The sequence below is a fragment of the Trichosurus vulpecula genome, chromosome 4 (genome assembly GCF_011100635.1).
Source record: "Trichosurus vulpecula isolate mTriVul1 chromosome 4, mTriVul1.pri, whole genome shotgun sequence".
NCBI classification, from domain to species: Eukaryota; Metazoa; Chordata; class Mammalia; order Diprotodontia; family Phalangeridae; genus Trichosurus; species Trichosurus vulpecula.
In genome coordinates, this window is record NC_050576.1 from 353,598,455 (window position 1) to 353,607,032 (window position 8,578).

Below are 8,578 nucleotides of genomic sequence, written 5' to 3' on the forward strand. Positions count from 1 at the left end.
GTACATCTGGAGAAAGGCTGGGAGGACAATCTTAGTCTATATCTAGGGTGGGATCCTCTTGGCTTCCTCATTATGTTCCTTTTGAAAAGAAACATTTCCCACCTGAGTTTGGCTCTGATGTTGGATCTTTGCATAACTGAAATCTCAACCAAACTTGAGATGATTTTATTTGAAGAATTATAGTCCATACTTGTCTATTCTTTTTGTCCTTTGTTTTGGCTAACCTTGTTGCTAGTTTTGTTTCCTTCAGGCTTAAGCACCCTGCACTTTCCGGTGACTGCCTAAGCATGTAGCATTCTTGGAATTCCTGCCAGCTCGTTAAAGAAATGACCTCTGGAATGGGACTTTTTGGGGGCAGGGCCATCTCTACATCCAATTTCAGCATGAAGAAGCTATGGAAAATGAGACCTTCACCCCTCACCCCAAGATTTTGAGCCCCAATCGTTCAAGGGGGGGGGGTGGAAATGATGATAGTGTTCTGTTTACTTATTTTGTGTTATCCTTGCTGTGTTGTTTTATTGTTATGATATTATTGATCCTATGTAATGGATACAAGGATTTAGGGGTGGACATTTGAATTATTAATAATTATTTTGGGGATGATTGATTGAAGAGATTATCTTGCTGGGATCTAGGGGTGGATCACATTTGAATCGTAAACCAATATTTAGGAATGTCACCAAATGATATGTTTTGCTTTATTGTGAATGATATGTTTTAGTTTCCTTTGTAATTGGATCACAATGTATGTTCTAGGATACATGGCTGATTAGATTATGTATCCTATAACAAGGGGTGGAGTGTAGCCATAATGGCTTTTGTTTTCTTTGAATGGCTCAGCTTGCCTCATTGAGCCTCTGTACACTGTGGCTTGCTCTTCCGGGGCAGGAGGCCCGGGGAGCATGCCGGGAAGCAGACAGCTTCCTGTGTGAGGAGTCATGGGGCTGGCTGAGGGGAGGTGTTAACCTCTACCCTAGGGGGAGGGGCCAACTCAGGAACCAATCGGCCCTGGTCATTTGGGCGGAGCTTGATGATGTCAAAAACCCTATAAGAGGGGAGAGGACAGCTTGAAGATTCTTCTCTTTCCTTTTTCGGTTGGAGCCAGCGACAGTTACGACAGTTACGTCAGTTACAGCGACAGTTACATCGTCAGTTACAGTTGCAGCTTCAGTTACAGACACAGACACAGCTGAGGCAGGAGCTGCCAGTAGCAGAGCTGATCTACGGGAGGAAGCTGAACAAAGACTTCAGTCCAGTGGGTAATCTTATTACCATAAAAGGGGGAAACATGATTTTGCTTTACGCAATCATGTTTCTCTGTAGCCTCCTGGTTACTCTTTCAAGGCGTACTTATTGGGCCTGGAAGATTATGATCAACATATCAAAATGGGGCTTCTGGTTCATGGGTTGGTTACTGTGGAGCCTAAATAAATGTTTTGATTCTTCTGCCTTCTACTTTGAGAGTTTCTTCTATCCGGCGATTCCGAACCTTTCAGACATGTTTATGATCCTCTTTGAGATTATAAACTCTGCCCTCCTGATACAGGTGTCTATATATTTGAGAAATGAGACCTTCATCAGAGAAACATGCTTCAATTTTTTTTCACAGTTATGATTGCTAAATGCATTTCCCTCCATCTTCTCCTCTCCACCCCCATTTATTCTATTCTCTCTTCTTTTCACCTTGTCCATCCTCAATAATGTTTGCTTCTGACTACCCCTTCTCCCAATCTCCCCTCCCTTCTATCACCCACTCCTTCTCCTAGCCCCTTCCTCTCCTAATTTCCTGTAGGGTAACATAGATTTCTATAACCAATTGCATGTGTATGTTATTTGCTCTTTCAGCCAGTTCTGATGAGAGTAACTTTCACTCACTCCCCTTCACTTTCCCATCTAATCATCCACTGTAAAATATTTTTCTTTGAGATAATTTACCCCATTCTACCATTCTTTTTCCTTTTCTCCTAGAGCATTTAACTTTCTCATCATTTAATTTTATTTTCAAGATTTTGTCCCATCATATTCAACTCACATCTGTACCCTCTGTCTGTAAATATTCCTTCAAACTGCCCTAATAACGAGAAAGGTTTCATGAGTTACAAGTATCATCCTTCCATGTAGGAATATAAAAAGTTTAACTGTTTTAAGTTCTTTATGATTTCCCTTTCCTGTTTACCTTTTTATGCTTCTCTTGGTTATGTATTTGAAAGTCAAATTTTCTATTCAGCTCTGGTCTTTTCATCAAGAATGCTTGAGACTGTGGGATGCCAGCAAAGTACGGTGACTATTCTGTGCCTGCCTTGTGCCTTGAGGCTGGCAGCATGTATTGACCACCCTGAGTCTGAGGGTGGAGCCTGAGCAGCTGCAGCTGCTATGGCCAACTGAAAATAACAACCAAAGAAATTCTGTGATTGTTGCAAGTGCTGGGTAGAAGACAATAGGCCTATTGCTGAATTTCATGAATGGGAAAAAAAAACACAAGGAAAACATGGCCAAAAGAATTGGTGAGATTAAAGAGAAAAGCCTGGAAAAGGAAAAAAAAAACATCAAAGGAGGTTGCAGAAATGGAGGCAACTGCCCTTATAGCATGCTCAGAATCAGTTCAGATGTTATAGAATCTAGCACACCACAAGTAACCAGCAATGGCCCATCTGTCTTAGTATCAAGCCAGTGGGAGGAAAAGAAAAAGAGGAAAAAAGACCTTTCCAATATAGATTCAGTGGCAGCTTCCAAGTGGGTAAAAGGCATGTCTTCAGAGGGTTACCTTAACTATTATAATAACATCACTGGAGAATCTCAGTGGGAGAAACCTGAAGGATTCCAAGGAAAATTTAATAAGAAAGCAGCAATGCATCTTTGGGCAGAAGGTTTAAGTGAAGATGGTTACACCTATTATTATAATACAGAAATGGGTGAATCCAAATGGGAGAAGTTTGAGAATTTTGTTCCACAAGTTGGAGACCCCCTTTCCAGTAATAGTACTGAAGCATTTGAAGCCCCTGTAGAATCATAGTCATCTGATTCAGATAGTGATTCCAGTGGAATAAAAGAAAGGAAGAAGAGAAGGAGAAAACATCAGAGACTTCTACAGAAGTACAAAAGCCAAAAATAAAGTTTAGGAAAAGACCTAAAAATGGTCATATGGAAGAAACTGAAACTGAATCAAAATAGGAAAAAAAGTGATGGCAATCAGGAACAAGACTCATGAGGTCCATTAGAAGAAAAACCTAGATCTCATAAAAAGTCAAACCCTTATGGGAAATGGAAAGAAATTAAGCAAGAGGATAATCCCTCTGAAAAGACAGATTTGGAACTTCCAAGTACAGAAGATGAATACATAGAAGCTCCAGCTGCTGATATGAGTGAAGACCCAAAAGTGATATTTAAAGAAAAAAAAAGTCACTTCTCTTGCAGATATGGCGGAAGGAATAACCTCAGTCTTCCAAAAAAGATGATTTGATAATATAAAATCGAGACATTTTAGGCAAAAAGGAGGTGATCAATAATTTTTATTTAACAGTAAAAAGCAGTGTCTGACCCTTTTGGACTTGCTTGGACAAGAAGAGCCTCTAACTTTGTAAGTTATTTTTTTGTTTGTCTTTAATGGTTTAGATACTAAAAATGTAGACTTCTAAGTTGTACTAGATGTGAATTATAATAAATCTTTTTTATTTTTATGTGAATCCGATTTTTGTTCTTCAAATGGGAGTCTTCTATGTTGCACTGTTTATGCAGCATGTTCATTATCTTAAATTTCTTAATTATGTCATCATAATTCAAGATGCTTTGTATCTTCTTTTTATAATACATGAAAAGCAAATCAGCTACTCTCTTCTCATATACATGAGCACACCTATGTTTTAACAATCCGGCTAGCAGCTTCTGTGGGGGCGTAAGATCCACCCACAGCCAGCACCCAGGAGGCTGCTGGCACGCTGGGAAAACACAGGTTCTTTTTATCTGCTTAACCAAGGAAAGCACGGTGAAGAGGTTGACAAGCTTACTTTAATCCAGCATACAGACTACATTCAGTTAGTTCAGGGGAAAAAATAGCCAGCACCCTGAACTTTAGAACATTCATTTAGTTTGGGGGAAAAAAACCAGTATTCCGAAGTTCAGAACAAAATAGAAACAAATTACAAATATCAACAGACAGACCCAATACAATTCATAGTTACCAACATCTAGGTTCAGCCCGAGGGCTGGCCCAGAGTCACGCTCGCCACCGCTGCCGCTCCAACCGAAAGGGATCTTCAAGCTGTCTTCTCCCCTCTTATAGAGTTTTTGACATCATCGAGTGCTGCCTGAATGACCAGGGCCGATTGGTTCTTGAGTTGGCCCCTTCCCCTAGGACCCTGGGAGGTTCACATCCTCACAGACCAGGTCAACACCCAACAGAGGCGGACCCAAACCCATGTGGTCCAAAAGCCTCTGCTGTCCCCGACATGCAAACTAGGCCCTCCCCGGAGTTAGCCCTAGCAGGGACCCAGCACCCAGCAAGGCTCAATGAGATAAACTGAGTCACTCAAGGAAAACAAAGGCCATTCTGTTTACAACCTATTATTTTGTCTGAAAGCTATTTCTTTCACATTGATAATTTACCTTTAACTAAGAAATAGTAACAATTCTATGGTATAAGAGCTTCAAGTCCCAGGGGAAATTATTCTGAATATACTGTCAGCAAACTGATATGTAATAACAGTTACATCACTGGACTTAACTGAAGGTAAGGACCAAGAACTGTTTGTATCTGACTCCCAGTAACTTCAGGACTTCTTACTTTGTGTCGATTGAAGGTCAAAAGATGAAATGAAAAATCTGCCCTTCACAACCATTTCTTTCTTGGTGTGTAATGATGTTCTGATGGACATTCTGAATATCGATCTTGTGTGAACCAGAAAAAAAATAGAAAGGGCTCCTCTTTTAACTCCTATACAGGGCATTCCAAAGTCTTAGTGCAGTTTTAAGTTTCAGTGACTTAATTTTAATAGCTACCTATAGATTAAGAGCTATTAAAACTCTAAAGCTCTAATCTTCAGTAAAATTGGGGACCACCTCTATTTTCATACACTTATTTTAAATAAGATACTTTAAGAAGGTAACTCTTCATTTTCAAGAAAAAAAAATGCTTGATATTGGCTTAGGTAAATGAAAAATTTCTTTTTTTTTTGCTTAATTTTTGTAACTACTGAAATTTTCACATTTAATGCTATGTGGAGTAGGTTCTCTTCATCCCATTAAAAACCTTTTAAATTATATTTTCAATGAATTCTATAATATTTTGTTTCCTATAATGATTTTTTTCTTTCAAATTGACAGTATATATGTGAATTAAACAATAGCTTGTTTTAAAAACTTAAAAACACAAAGTACTGATTTTATCCTCTTTTTATGCAAATTTTATTCTCAGGTTTGGGAAGTTTCTGATTCGGTTGAAGTTTTTATGGTTTTCACTGTGGTGTTTTGCAAACATCAAGAATTTTAGAGCTTTACATTGCCTGCCTGCCTCTCGTGGAAAAGTAATCCATCTTAGTTTTTGCTCTTTCGCCCAATTGGACAAATAACAGATTCAGACAACAGTAGTATTCTATTTATATTGTTTGTTGACATCTGGGTAGATCTCTAAAAGGTATTTATCAGTTATGATCCATGTGATAGTTGTTGCAACTGCAAGAAATCATATGCAGGCCATTTCCCTGTACTTAAGTCATAAAAAACCTAAATTTTAATTTAAGGTTTTTGGTTTTTGAAGCCCATGACTTTTTAAAATTGTAAGATGTGTTTCAAAAAATATGTAACCTGTGCCTTTTAAAATGAATTCTTCTAAAATTTAACGTGGCAAAGCTCCTTACCATAAGGAAAAGTTGACTTTAAGACACACTCTGGCATAACTTTCTCAGAGTATTAAACATTGCTTTAGTCAGCCAAGTCTTCCAAATTATCTGTTATTAAAAGAGAAGTGCTACAGAGCTCCAATTTGGATATGTTAAATGTACGTCAGCAGTAGATAATTCATCGTACCAAATGGTTAAGAATTTAAAGAAAGTGAGGTTTCACAATTTTTTTTGTTTTGTTTTCAAAGTTAGGTATTGTATTTGTCAGTTATCTGCTCCTAGTGTTGCCTTTTGGGGGCAGCTAGGTGGCACAGTAGAAGCATTGCTGGACTTGAAGTCAGAAAGACCTGATGTTGAATCCTTCAGATATGAGCTATCTATATGCTGGACAAGCTACCAAATTTATGACAGCTTCCATCTCCTCATCTATGAAGTGAAGAGGAGCACATATCTCTTAGGGTTGTTGTGAGGCTCAAGTAAGATAATATATGTAAAGGGATTTACAAGTCTTAAAATACTTATATGAATGTTAGCTTTTTTTCTTTATAATTTTAAAAATTCCGTCAAATTTAAATCCATGATAACTACTAACTCCTTTACCTGTGATTTAAATGTCTTTATTAGAAAAAAAATGATTGATTAGTTTGTGTTAAAGCATCTGTGTATACTTTCTCTATAATTAAATAATAGTTGCTTCTCTTAAAAAAAAGAATGCTTGAAAGTCTTCTATTTCATTGAATATCCAATTTTTACCCCAGAATGATTATAATCAGTTTTGCTGGGTACATGATTCTTGGCCCTAATGCTACATCTTTTGCCCTCTGGATATCATATTCTAAACCCTCCAATTCTTTAATGTCTAAGTTGCTAAAACTTGACTATGGCTCCATGATATTTAAATTGTTTCTTTCTGTTTCTTTCTTTCTACAGTATTTTCTCCTTGATCTGGGAGATCTGGAATTTGGCTATAATGCTCCTGGAAGTTTTCATTTTGGGATCTCTTTCAGGAGGAGATGGGTGGATTCTTTCAATTTCTATTTTAGTCTCTGGTTCTAGAATGTCAAGGCAGCTTTTCTTGATAATTTCTTGAAAGATAATGTCTAGGCTCTTTTTTATCATGGTCTTCATATAGTCTCATAATTTTAAAATTATCTCTCCTGGATCTATTTTCCAGGTCAGTTGATTTTCCATTGAGATATTTCCCATTTTCTTTTTTTTATTTATTTTGTTTTGTTTTATAATTTCTTGATTTCTCATAAAATATTTAGCTTCCATTTGCTCAATTCTAATTTTTAAGGAATTATTTTCTTCAGTGAGCTTCTATATCTCTTTTATCATTTGGCCAATTCTGCTTTTTTTTTTTTTTTTTTTTTTAATTTATTTTTTATTTATTTTTAGTTTACCACACACGGTTCTACATAGTTTTGAGTTCCAGTTTTTCTCCCCTCCCTCCCCCCTCCCTCCCCAAGACGGCATGAAGTCTCATATAACTGTCATGTATAACTTCGCATTGAATTAATTTATGCTCTAGTCAAGTCGTGGAGAAGAATTTTGACCAATGGAATGAATCATGAGAAAGAAGAAACAGAACCAAAAAAAAAAAAAAACAAAAAAAAACCCCAAAACCAAAAACAAAAGAGAAGCAGAAAAGGCGAGCATGTAGTAGTGTGCCTCAGTCTGTATTCAAACTTCGCAGTTCTTTCTCTGAATGAAGATAGCATTCTCCATCGTGAGTCCCCTGGAGTTGTCCTTGCCCCTTTAGGTTGCTGAGAGAAGCGCAGTATGTCAGGGTTGGTCCTCACGGAATCCACATATCTGTGGCTGTGCACAACGTTCTCCTGGCTCTGCTCCGCTCACTCAGCATTATGTCGTGTAGGTTTTTCCAGGTTGTTATGAAGTCTGCATCATCCCCATTTCTTATGGCACAATAGTATTCCATCACCTTCATATACCACAGCTTGTTCAGCCATTCCCCAATTGATGGGCATCCCTTTGCTTTCCAATTCTTGGCTACCACAAAGAGAGCTGCTATAAATATTCTTGTACATATGGGTCCTTTTCCCGCTTGCGTGATTTCTTTGGGATACAACCCTAGAAGTGGTATTACTGGGTCAAAGGGTATGAACATTTCTATAGCCCTTTGGGCATAGTTCCACACCGCCCTCCAAAATGGCTGGATCAGCTCGCAACTCCACCGGCAATGCAACAATGTTCCAATTTCCCCACATCCTTTCCAGCATTTATCATTCTCCTGATTTGTTATTTTAGCCAATCTGACAGGAGAGATGTGGTATCTAAGAGTTGTTTTGATTTGCATTTCTCTAATCAGCAGCGATCCAGAGCATTTTTCCATATGCCTGTAGATAGCTTTAATTTCTTCCTCTGAAAACTGCCTGTTCATATCCTTTGACCATTTCTCAATTGGGGAACGGCTTGTATTCCTATATATTTGGCTTAGCTCCCTGTATATTTTAGAAATGAGGCCTTTATCAGAGATACTAGTTGCAAAGATTTTCTCCCAATTTTCTGCTTCCCTCCTAATTCTTGTTGCATTGGCTTTTTTTGTACAAAAACATTTCAATTTGACATAATCAAAATTATCCACTTTGCATTTTGTAATGCTCTCTATCTCTTGTTGGGTCATGAATTCTTTACTTTTCCACAAATCTGATAAGTAAACTATTCCTTGCTTTCCCAAATTACTTAGAGTATCAACTTTTACTCCTAAATCATGAACCCATTTT

The 8,578-nt window shown here is 37.7% G+C and overlaps 1 pseudogene; it reads left to right on the forward strand.

The window, feature by feature from the left end:
* Nucleotides 1-2,373: 2,373 nt before the first annotated feature.
* LOC118845632 lies at nt 2,374-3,506 on the forward strand (annotated as a pseudogene).
* The last annotated feature ends 5,072 nt before the right edge of the window (nt 3,507-8,578 follow it).